Here is a 12,553-nt window from a genome sequence, read left to right as displayed (position 1 = left end):
GTGTTCCTTCTGTTTCTATTTGATGGAATAGTATAAGGAAAATGGTAACAAGTATTCTATGAATATCTAGTAAAATTCTGCACTAAATCCATCTGGCCCTTTTGTTTTGTTTTGTTTTTGTTTTTGTTTGTTGTTGTTGTTGTTGTTGTTTTCTTTTGTTTGGGAGGCTTTTAATGATCTCTTCTATTTTCTTATGGGATATGGACCTGTTTAGAGTTTACCTGCTCTTGATTTAACTTTAGTATGTGGTATCTGTCGAGAAAACCATCCACTTCATCTAGATTTTCCAGTTTTTTCTGAGTATTGGCTTTTGTAGTAAGACATGTTGATTTTTTTCAAAATTTCCTCCATTTCTGTTGTTATGTCTACCTGATTGTGTTAATTAGGATACTGTCTCTGGGCTCTTCAGTGAGTTTGGCTAGGGGTTTAATCTATCTTGTTGATTCTCTCAAAGAACCAGCTTTTGGTTTTGTTCATCCTCTTATTTCTTAGAAAATTCTTCATATTTGGCTGAATAGGGAAAGAACTTTGGTAGCAGATGTTTCTGATATTATCTTTCTCTTCCGATGTCTTTAGAGTAAGACATTATTAAAATATCAAGACTGCATCAGATTATAGTTGTGGCAAATCTATTGCTGGGTAATTTATTCTAGATTTGGAATAAGAATCAGACAAAAATCAGATAAGAGCATTTGAATAGTAGTCTTACTATAAATTGGGTGAGTTAAAATTTGTGGAACAAAAGATATGATAATTAAAAAAATCACATTATTTGCACTAGCCCAGTAAGGAATGATACCATAAAGGATTTTAGTACTTGGTTGGATTATACCCATTATAGTCCATGATATAAAACTTCAAAACTCATTTGAAATATCTACCCTTGGGAAGGGAGACCATCAGATGAATTCTACCTATATAAATCTCCAAAAATAATAGGTATTGGTCATGTAAGCCGGCACTCCGAATATGTATGTTCATACAAGGAATGGATAATTCTTCATCTGCAGAGAAATTTTCCCTGGGATAGGGGTTTGCTGACATACAAACTGGGAGAATTGAGGTATTATGCGAAATTTTATCTGTATTTATAGAGAAAATTTTAAAGCTTAGTCATTGTTAGGGGAGTCAGCTTCTCTGAGAGTTAATTGTGTAGAATTGTAGATGTGAAGCTTGATCTGTAACAAGCTCCAATACACTATAAATGAAAGAAAATGGAGCACAGGTCAAGACAAGTTTGATGACATGAGTGCTATCTGCCAAGGAGAAGGATTAGATGATCTGTAAATAGCAAGAGCCAAAAAGACATGGATATCAAAATCTGTCAACCATGAGTATTATGGCAATATGTGTCCTGCCACTGTAAATGAAGTGTAAGATTTTATAATTTTCATTCTAGGATTGCTACTGAAATGATTACTTTTTGGTTCATTATAGATCATTTATATGTCTGATCCTTGCTTTGGTATAAGCAGCAATTTTTTGTCTTATTATGTATTAGAAGTATGTAGTTTCTTTAGAATTTATAGTAGCTCTTAGCTAAGAGTTTGTCTCAAATATTACAAAATGTTTGATATGGGTTTTTGAATAGTTTTTTAACTGGAAATAATTTGGGGGATCATGGTGATGAATTTAATGCATAAGAGATGAATGTATGCCAAGTTTGGCATGGCTATGTAAGGGAAGGTGTGACACAGTTTTTGACCCCACAGCATCAACAGACTGTTGACCCCATGTTCACCCTGTGTGCTGATGACTGCTGTTGACTGGAAACTGATCTACTATCAGAAGTAAAATAGAAGTATTTTATGTTCAATCTGTGGAATATACTTACCCCATTACTCAGAGATATTCACTCCATAATGAATGAAACATATGCAGTTCTCAGGAATGAGGAATGGAGGTGGTCATGAGGCTGTGGAGGACGAGGAACAGGCCTTTCATTCAGCCATTAGGTTCATGGGAAAGGATCTAGACAACATAACCACAGAGGCCATAAAAGCCTTAATGATCCTTTGAAAGAATAGTACATTGCCAGACTTGGCCTTGAATTTAGAATTCTGAGGAGATACATATGCCTTCTGGTCCAATGACTGCTGAATTAATTAGTCAGTGTGAACTTGAGGACATCACTGCTAGAGAGTTAAAATGACCACAAGAAGAAAAGATATGGATAGAAAATGAAGGAATATATAAAACAAGTAAATGATACAAGGGTTTATTTTATGGGAAAAAGTCTTATATGACTTAGAAATAAATACTATCCAAAGGAGAGTATATGTGGCCATGGAATTGCCTGAATGAGGAAACAAAGATTAAAGAATGAAAAGATGATATAAAAACACATACAATGTTAGTACATTGTTCTTCTGGCTACTTTAAAATTGGAGATGATCACGACAAAAAAGATATTAGAAGGAGCAAGCTTTTTTTTAATATTTTATTAGATATTTTCTTCATTTACATTTCAAATGCTATCTCAAAATCCCCTATACTGTCCCCCAGCCCTGCTCCCCTACCCACCCACTCCCACTTCTTGGCCCTGGCATTCCCCTGTCCTGGGGCAAATAAAGGTTGCAAGACAAAAACGATCATCCTGGGCTTTTTTTAGTTGGGAGACTATTAATGACAGCTTCTATTTCTTTAGGTGATATAGGACTGTTTAGGTCATNAATCTGATCCTGATTTAACTTTGGTACCTGGTATCTGTCTAGGAATTTGTCCATTTCCTCCAATCTGGTTTTCCAATTTTTTTGAGTATAGCCTTTTGTAGTAGGATCTGATGATATTTTGGATTACCTCAGGGTCTGTTGTTATGTCTCCCTTTTCATTTCTGATTTTGTTAATTAGGATGCTGTCTCTGTGCCCTCTAGTGAGTCTGGCTAAGGGCTTATCTATCTTGTTGATTTTCTCAAAGAACCAGCTCCTGGTTTGGTTGATTCTTTGAATAGTTCTTTTTGTTTCCACTTGGTTGATTTCAGCCCTAAGTTTGATTATTTCCTGCCTTCTACTCCTCTTAGGTGAATTTGCTTCTTTTAGTTCTAGGGCTTCTAGTTGTTCTGTCAGGTTACTAGTATGTGCTCTCTCTAGTTTCTTTTTGGAGGCACCCAGGGCTATGAATTTTCCTCTTAGGACTGCCTTCATTGTGTCCCATAAGTTTGGGTATGTTGTGGCTTCATTTTCATTGAACTCTAAAAAGTCTTTAATTTCTTTATTTCATCCTTGACCAAGTTATCATTGAGAAGAGTATTGTTCAGTTTCCACCTGAGTGTTGGCTTTCTATTGTTTATGCTGTTATTGAAGATCAGCCATAGTCCGTGGTGATCTGATAGAATGCATGGGATAATTTCAATATTTTTGTATCTATGGAGGCCTGTTTTGTGACCAATTATATGGTTAATTTTGGAGGAGGTACAATGTGGAGCTGAGAAGAAGGTGTATCCTTTTGTTTTAGGATAAAATGTTCTGTAGATATCTATTAACTCCATTTGTTTCATAACTTCTGTTAGTGTCCATGTGTCTCTGTTTAATTTCTGTTTCCAGGATCTGTCCATTGGTGAGAGTGGGGTGTTGAAATCTCCCACTATTATTGTGTGAGGTGCAATGTGTGCTTTGAGCTTTACTAATGTTTCTTTAATGAATGTATGCCTCATTTTTATAATTGTAACCTCATCAATTTTTTTTTCCGTCAAACTGTTTGAAGTTAGCTGTGCTTCCTCTTTTTCCTAGCAGTTTACTTTTCAAGAACAGAAACGTAAGCAAATATTTGTATTCATGGCATGTTTTAAAATATTAGTGATTAATTTAATTGTGTTATTGAAAGACCATAGTGAATTGTAGACAGTTTATGTACTCAAATTAAATCCCGCATCAAAAATAATCACAAACATGCATATGTAAATATTCCCACACATGCACAGATGTGCACAAATAGCAAACACACTCAAATAGATATATTTGTGTGTGTATATGTGTGTGTGCATGTGTGTGTGTGCGTGTGTGTGTGTGTGTGTGTGTGTGTGTGAGAGAGAGAGAGAGAGAGAGAGAGAGAGAGAGAGAGAGAGAGAGAGAAAGAACCAATTGACAAATTTCTTGGAATTCCAATCCAGCTACAGTACTCAGTAGCTTTGTTACACTGAAGATGGTAGAAATAATTTCTCATAAAGAAAATTTTCTTGTTTGGTTTTGATAGTTTATTAATTATCCAACCTATAGAAAACATTTTCTATACTCTTTTAACTCTTGAAATATTCTTTGAAAACAATGCAATTGTATCACCCTCATAGTGTAATAAATACAAGTGATGAAATTTTAAAAATAAGAAAAAAGTTTTAAAGAAATATAAATCACAGCCAGAGTATTTCATACATTAATGATAGGGATGAAACTTAGGAGAATGAATCAACACTTACAAGTAAAATACTTGTACAGGTACTTTCATAATTCTTACAGAAATACCTTTTTTCAGTGAATCATATAATTGAACACATTGTTCATTCATGTAAACAAGGATCCAGGAACTTTGACTGTAGCACAATGGTTAAAATATCAGAAAATTAAAAGGACAAATGTTTATGTACTGGCAAGGAATGATGTCTGTCCAGACAAGCTATTTATGAAATCACAAATTATAGAACACATTTGCATATGTATTATAACATAATTGTTGTTTTTAAACTATTAAAATACTGCTTCTACATTTAAAATTAAATGTATATCTAAAACAGTAAACCAGAGCTAGTAAATCATGCAGCTGACATGGGTTGCAGAAGTCACATTAGATCCTGATGTTCATGACTCCAGGACTGTGTTCTCTAAACTCTGCCTTAAACTGTTCCTTCTTCTCTCCTCTGGACTTTGGTTCCTTCTGCTCCCTCTGTGGGAAGTCACACCAAGCCTTTCTTTCTCCTCATTATTATATTTCTGTGAGCCTTAAGTCACTGTTTTTCCTTCATTCCTTCAGTTCATTTATTTCTATTTGCACTACTTTTTTCTGTATGAGTCACGCAGAGACACAAAGTAAGTCTAAAAACCTTGTGAACCAAACTACTCTTTGCTTGAATAGATATTTTCAGAGTAGACTGACAAATAAATGATTATTTGTTTTCTAAGGCACGGCAGAAAGAGGAGGAATAGAAGCAGAGAAAACTACTTTGAAACTAAAATCAGAACATATATTATTAAAAATATTTTCAATAAAAGAAAAATGTAGACCAATTTACTGATTTTACTTACATATAAAATCATAGCATGCTGCAATGTTCTGGGTTCATTCTATTTCTAACCAGTGAGCCTCAGTCCCATTATTGTTCAAAAGAACCCCAGCCACTCACAAAAATCAAGACTAGTTATACACTACAAACTACCATAAAAACAAAGGAGAGAGAAGAAGCTTTTAAATATGAAATAAAAGTTATGCTTGAGACAAAGTCACATGTAGATTAACCAATAACCAAATATGCAGTCAAGTATGCCCTTGAACTACCTCTCTTTCTGCGTCCAACTTGCAAGTGCTGGGATTAGAGCCATGTGTTACCATACAGGTCTTTATGAATAGATTTCAATGAAGAAATTATTCTATCATATATAGCAGAATTCCCAGCAACACAGTAATTGAATATGAGAACAAATGACTTATAAGAACAATATTGATTAATTTTAAACCACACTTCATTTTAGGTTCTACAGCTCTGAGGTAGAATGCTAAGCCCAAGATAATAAATGGGAAATCAAAACAATGTGACAGAGTTCATACTTTTGGGTCTTACAGAGAACCAGGACCTGCAGAAACTGTTTTCTGCTACATTTCTAACCATGTATGTTGTAATGGTATTAGGGAATATGCTCACTATGTTGACCATGTTCAAAAGGAATCAAGTTAGTAAATTTCCACAGAATTTTCAAGAAAATATAAGACCAAATAGGTGAAGGAAAACATTCTACACATTCAGCGGAAGCAGTAGAGGGGCAATATATAGGGGGCAATGTAGTAGCCTATATGTCTATTTGAAGAAAAGAGTGGTTATCATCTTGTCAAAGTGACCCAATGTTGAAACATAATTTATAACATTGATTGAATTAGATTATTTTCTGTAATGTATTTGAGCAGATAATATGGTTGAGTTCTAACATAGATTTCATTTGTCATTTCCTTCTCAACAGCATAGTAAGGTTTATGAAACTTTTAAAAATATTTTATGATAATATATCTACACATCTTTATACTTATTGTTCCATTTCACATTAATGAGCAAAAATTCCAATAATGGGAAAAGCAATGGAAGGCAGAGAGTTAATTGGTTTTTATTAGTTCGTATTATTAATATCATTCATATTATTATGGAAAATATGATAGTAAAATTAAGTTGAGGACAAAATGGTTTATTCTGTCTTCCAGTTTGATGGTATGGTTCTCATATAGCAAGAGAGTTATGATGGCAATAGGTTACAGCAACTAAGGAGGTTACATCCACAGTCAGGAATCAAAGACAGAAAAACAAAATCTTCATCTTTTTCTTAAATCCACAAGACCCCATGCCATGTAGTTGAAATTACTACAGCTAAGTGGTGTCTACCTGCCTAATCAGCATAAGCTGGATTATCCCACACAGGCATGCCCAGATGAATATCTTCTAGGACAATTCAGATTCTTTTCTTTTTTCTTTTTAGTGACAGTCAACACATTGCAGTTGGAATTCGTGTATTTAAATTTAACATTTATGATTTGAATAAAAGTCTTATTTAATATCTCTGGAATTTGGAATTCCATGTTTCCTAATGTTAAGACTTATTATTCATACTATGTGAGTTTGCATTTAAAGGTTAGAAAATGGCATTTATTACTATATGAAATTTGAAGGACCATAAAAGACGACCAATAAATGTGAATCAGTTTCTAACTTATTCACTTAAGAAGTGGAGGAGTTAGAGAAAGGACTGAATGAACTGAAGGGGTTGACAACCACATAGGAAGAATAGCAATATCAATCAACCAGACATCCCAGAGCTCCCAGGGACTATACTACCAATCAAAGAGTATACATGGAGACACCCACAGCTCCAGCTACCTATGTAATAGTGGATGGGCTTATCTGGCATCAATGGGAGCTGAGACCCTTCGTCCTGTGAAGACTTGATGCCCTAGTGTAGAGGAATGCCAGCGTGTTGTGGTAGAAGTGGGTGGGTGGGTGGGAGAGCACTCTCATAGAATCAAGGATAGGGGAATGCCATAGGGGGATACTGGAGGGGAAACCAGAAAAGAGGATAACATTTGACATGTAAATAAATATAATATCCAAAATGAATTACTGACAAAAAAGAAGTGACTTTGTTTAAAAATCTTCATGAGTATTGAAAACAAAACTCAAAGATATAAATAATGAAAAAAATGGATATTCGTTTGCAAAGGGTATAGAAAAAAACTGACATTTGTGAATAGGAGACAAGAAAGTCTACGAAATATTGGGGATATCAATACTTATTCTGCTATAACTTCTTCATAAAGAAATCGTTAGAAAAATATTGTAAGGTCATATGATGGTGATAAATGGAAAATACTCATATCTACACAGTACAATGTCCTTTTCATCTGCTTTTCCTTAGTTGTTCTCTGGATGGCACCCAAGACCTTCTGAATAGTAACTAAGCCACCTCCCACTGAATTACACTGTAGCAGGCTATTATTACTGGAAGTGGTACTTGTGCATTTTAATGTAATTCATAAACTGTCATAGTGAAATAGGATATCTATGTGTTATTCTATTATGAAGAAGCAAGAATGAATGTGAATTATAATTATATTGATTGTATCATATTAAAATGAAAATACATCATTTAAAACACTATTATAGCTAAAGGTCTAAAGGGGATAAACTCTGGCTCTGATTTTCATTCTTTAAAATATAAATTTCTAATTTTCATGTACTGCTAATACCTAACAAACAAATCCTCTTCCCTTGTATCATTTCTGGTACTCATAGGGTGTTAATAAGTTAACCTGTTCTACGCTAAAATATTCATCTCCAGAGATTCCATTTATTTCCCCAAATATTTACATACTTGAAACAATAAGGATGATGATGTTCTTTCTCTCCCCCTGGAGAGAATCAAGATTCCTATATGTCTCCCCATGCCCTCTATCCCTTTGTCTCTTACACCCCGTTATACAACAGTCTTCTTTCTTGATCTGAAAATTCAAACAGCCTAAATTTCACCTCCTCTGCCCCTACTTTTGCAAAGGCAGTGTGAAAGATCTCCAATTTAAATCCAAGCAAAAGACTCCTCCTTTCAATACCACTCACTGGAGGGTAACTATCTTTTCAGTGAGGTCTAGGGTTTGCGCATATTTGAAGTTTGTTGTGGTATATCAATTTTCTATTACTGATATCCCCCATGGAGAAATGAAGGTATTGATTTCTAACACAATGTCTTCTAATCCTTAGTTTGTCAAGATAACAGTTCTGCATTGTATGGACTTATTTTATAGATTATCTGTATGAACATATTAAAAATAAACTAGGATAAAGTCTTTAAAAGTAATATACCTACATACTTTCACATCATAAATACTATTATTTTTAATTAGTTATTACCTATTTATATATGTATATGTGTATATGTGTGCGTGAGTGAATGTGTGTACAATATTAGTTATTAAGTTTCTTGCATGTATTTACTTTTGTAACTATATATGTGTGTATGTACACGTGACATGTGATAAGGTCATAGGACAACTGATAGGAATTTATTCTCTCATAAAGCTTGGATAAAAGTGTATCTTATCAGTAAGATATGTCACAAGTCCTAGATTATTACTTCTACACACATATAAAAGACAGAAATGTTGATTGTATATTCTCAGAAATACTTTATTTTTAATTTATATGTCAAAATCAAACTCTTAGTAGTTATAACTAGAAGCTGCATATATTCTTTATCTATTATAGTTATATTTTATTACCCCATAACTTTTTCATGTTTTTTACTTCTGCATTCCTCAGAGTACAGATAAGAAGATTGAGCACGGGTGTTCCAATTGTATAAAACAAAGATAGCATTTTGTCTATTGAAAAAGTGGTTGGTGGCCATGTGTATATAAATATACAAGGACCAAAAAATAAGATCACCACAATGATATGAGAAGTGCATGTAGACAAGGCCTTTCGTCTTCCTTCTGCACTGTGGTTTCTTAGAGAGTATAAGATTACAATATAGGAGATAAGCAGTACTATGAAACTTACTGTACATATTGCCCCACTATTAGATACAACTATCAAATTTATCATATAGGTGTCCATGCAGGCAAATTTCAGTACGGACTGCAAATCACAGAAATAGTGATCAATCACATTTGGGCCACGGAATGATAATTTTAAGCCTAAGAAAATCTGTGCTGAAGAGTGAATACAGGACCCTATCCAGGCAAGAATCACTAATATACCACAGATAAGCTGGCTCATTATATTTGTATATCTGAGAGGCTTACAGATTGCTACATAGCGGTCAAAGGCCATGAGGATAAGCACGAAGATCTCCATGCAACCAAAGAAGTGAACTGAAAAGACCTGAGTCATACATTTATTGTAGGTAATAATTTTTTCTGCAATAGGACATCCACAATCAATTTAGGTGCTGTAGTTGTAAAGAAACAAGCATCAGTGAAGGACAAATAGAAGAGGAAAAAGTACATGGGACTCCCAAGGGTTTGACTCATCTTAATGGACACCATGATGAGAAAGTTCCGCATTAAAGTCATAAGGTAAAGAATCAAGAAGACTCCAAATATTGCCTTCTGTTGTTCTGGATCCTGAGTCAACCCAAACAGAATGAATTCAGTTATGGTATTTCTATACATGTTGTCAATGTCTGCAGGAGATAGGAGGTAGCTTACAAATGTTTAACCTACAAATAAAGTAATGACATATTGAGATCAATGTCCAGATGTTGAAATTCTTTGATTCTCCCCCCATGGTGTTATTTCATTTGCCTTTGTCCTGAAATCCCTGAAGAATCAAGAATAGACAATAGAACCAGCTTGACAAGTTGTAAGGTACCCCCCCCCACCAGCTGGTCCTGTGCTTAGTGGCAGGGAGGTCTGAAACAGCCTGCTTCAATGCTGAAATGAGGCAACAATTTATCTTTGAATAAAGGAAGATAATTTAAAAAATCATTCTTTAAACTTTATTTTTTTATTACACTCCAGACTTTATACTTCTCCCAGTCTACCCTCTGATGGTTTCACATCCAACATTTCCACTCATCTCCAGGAGAAAGCTCCAACTCACCCCACCAGACCTTCCAACTCCTGGGGACTCAAAGTCTCTAGAGGTTTAGGTACCTATGCTCTGAGTCCAGACCTGGCCGTGCTCTGCTGTGTATGTGATGTCAGACTCACATCAGCTAGTATACGCTTGTCAGATGTTTTAAGGCACCAGTACATTCTGCCAAGGAAAAAGTCTATAACCAGCAAAATCAAAAAGAGTATGGACATCAAATCTGTCTACAATGAGTATTATGGCTCCATGTGCAATGGCAGTTTACAAAGAACTGTAGAATATAATATTTGCCATTTACATTTGGTATTGAATACAATATTTTTATAACCCTACTGCTAGCTTTGGAAGCAGTAATGTTTGTTTGTGTTTTATATCAACTCTATGAAATTACTTTAGAATTCATAGTTGATCACAGCTAAGAGTAAACCCTGAGTATTAGAAGGGATTGCATCTTGACATTTGTAAAATAGCTTTGTAGCTGCAAAGACTTTGGGGCTCATGGAGACTGAATTAATGTATAAGACTTAGATATGAGTTGAGATAGTGCTGAGAGGAATGCTCTAATTGAAAAGAATATAATTGGATGCAATGTTCATACTTATTGTAGCAGTGATGATCAATCTTTACTGTGGCACAAGATATTAATTCAAAGCATAGATTCCTGTGCCATGGTCTAAAGGCACTTTAAATAAAAAATATTTTTGTCAGAAATGAAAAGAGAGACAAAATAATATTTGAGAGGCAAAGTATCATAGTATGATTTGGTGAATTCTAATTAGGCTCAGAAAGTCTGTAAGTCCTTCATTTAATTCTTTGTATTGGCACAGCAAAAGTACTAGTTCTACATTTGAAGGTAATTGAATAATTGGGTGACCTCCTTGGAATAATTAACTGGTGCTTAGCTTCTCTGAGAAGGTTTGATTTATGGATGAATGAAATGTGGATGATCACATCTTGCCCTGTAGCATAATGAAATTTTGACCTGTTCCATGTCAATGTCTAGTATATTGGAGCCCCAAGTGTGAAGCAGCATTAACAGAACACAGGGAATACACAGCAAAGTCAGACAATGCCCATTTTATTCAAATTGTGAGACAGAATAAAGATTTTCCACAGTTTCTTACCAGGTGCTCTTTAGCAGTAGCTTATCTTGGTTCAGGGTGACCCAAACCTCTTTGCAGACTGAGCAATCTGTCTGCAATCTAACTCTTAGATATGTTGCTTAATTAAATTAAAAGCAAAGTTACTTATCATGAGAAAAGACCACTTCCTCAGACATGCAGCCTATCTGGCAAAAAATCAGGAATCTCTGAAGATAAATTGCTCTTACTATTTGCCCCAGTATGCAGGGATCCTCAAATATCCTTAAGTCACCTCACAGCTAGCAGATTGAGATCAGTTTCCTCTTGCCTTTTCTTTTCAGTTTCCCATTTCTAGACAGCTGCCAAAAAGTCATCTAATTGTGATATTAATCAAGATATCATGTTTAGACCTCATCATTGTATTTAAGTAGAGCATATAAACTACTTTTAAAATATGGTGTTGAAGATCTTGAGCTTCATGTATTTTACAAATTGTATCTTGGGTATTCTAAGTTTTTGGGCTAATATCCACTTATCAGTGAGTGCACATAATGTGAGTTCTTTTGTGATTGGGTTATCTCACTCATGATGATACCCTCCAGATACATCCATTAGCCTAGGAATTTCTCAAATTCATTGTTTTCAATAACTGAGTAGTACTCCATTGCGTAAATGTACCACATTTTCTGTATCCATTCCTCTGCTGAGGGACATCTGGGTTCTTTCCAGTCTCTGGCTATTAAAAGTAAGGCTGCTATGAACATAGTGGACCATGTGTTCTTATTACCATTTGGAACATCTTCTGGATATATGCCCAGGAGATGTATTCCTGATCCTCTGGTAGTTCTATGTCTAATTTTCTGAGGAACCGCCAGACTGATTTCCAGGGTGGTTGCACAAGCTTGTAATCCCACCAGCAATGGAGGAGTATTCCTCTTTCTCCAGATTCTCATCAACATCTGCTGTCTCCTGATTTTTTTTGTTTGATATTTACAATTATTGTATCAATTTTGAAGAAGAGGACTTTATGTTACTCTTATTCTGTGATGAATGCTTTTCTTTTCTTTTCATTATTTTCTTGATTTATATTTCAAATGCTATCCAGAAAGTTCCCCATACCCTCCCCCCACCCCTGCTCCCCTGCCCACCCACTCCCAATTCTTGGCCCAGGCCTTCCCCTCTGCTGGGTCATATAAA

The 12,553-nt window shown here is 34.9% G+C and overlaps 1 pseudogene; it reads right to left on the bottom strand.

Moving 5' to 3' along the window:
• Positions 1-8,945: 8,945 nt before the first annotated feature.
• LOC110319259 lies at positions 8,946-9,853 on the bottom strand (annotated as a pseudogene).
• Positions 9,854-12,553: the final 2,700 nt, after the last annotated feature.

The sequence above is a fragment of the Mus pahari genome, chromosome 3, assembly GCF_900095145.1.
Source record: "Mus pahari chromosome 3, PAHARI_EIJ_v1.1, whole genome shotgun sequence".
NCBI classification, from domain to species: Eukaryota; Metazoa; Chordata; class Mammalia; order Rodentia; family Muridae; genus Mus; species Mus pahari.
This window is presented reverse-complemented; position numbering and strand designations above follow the sequence as displayed.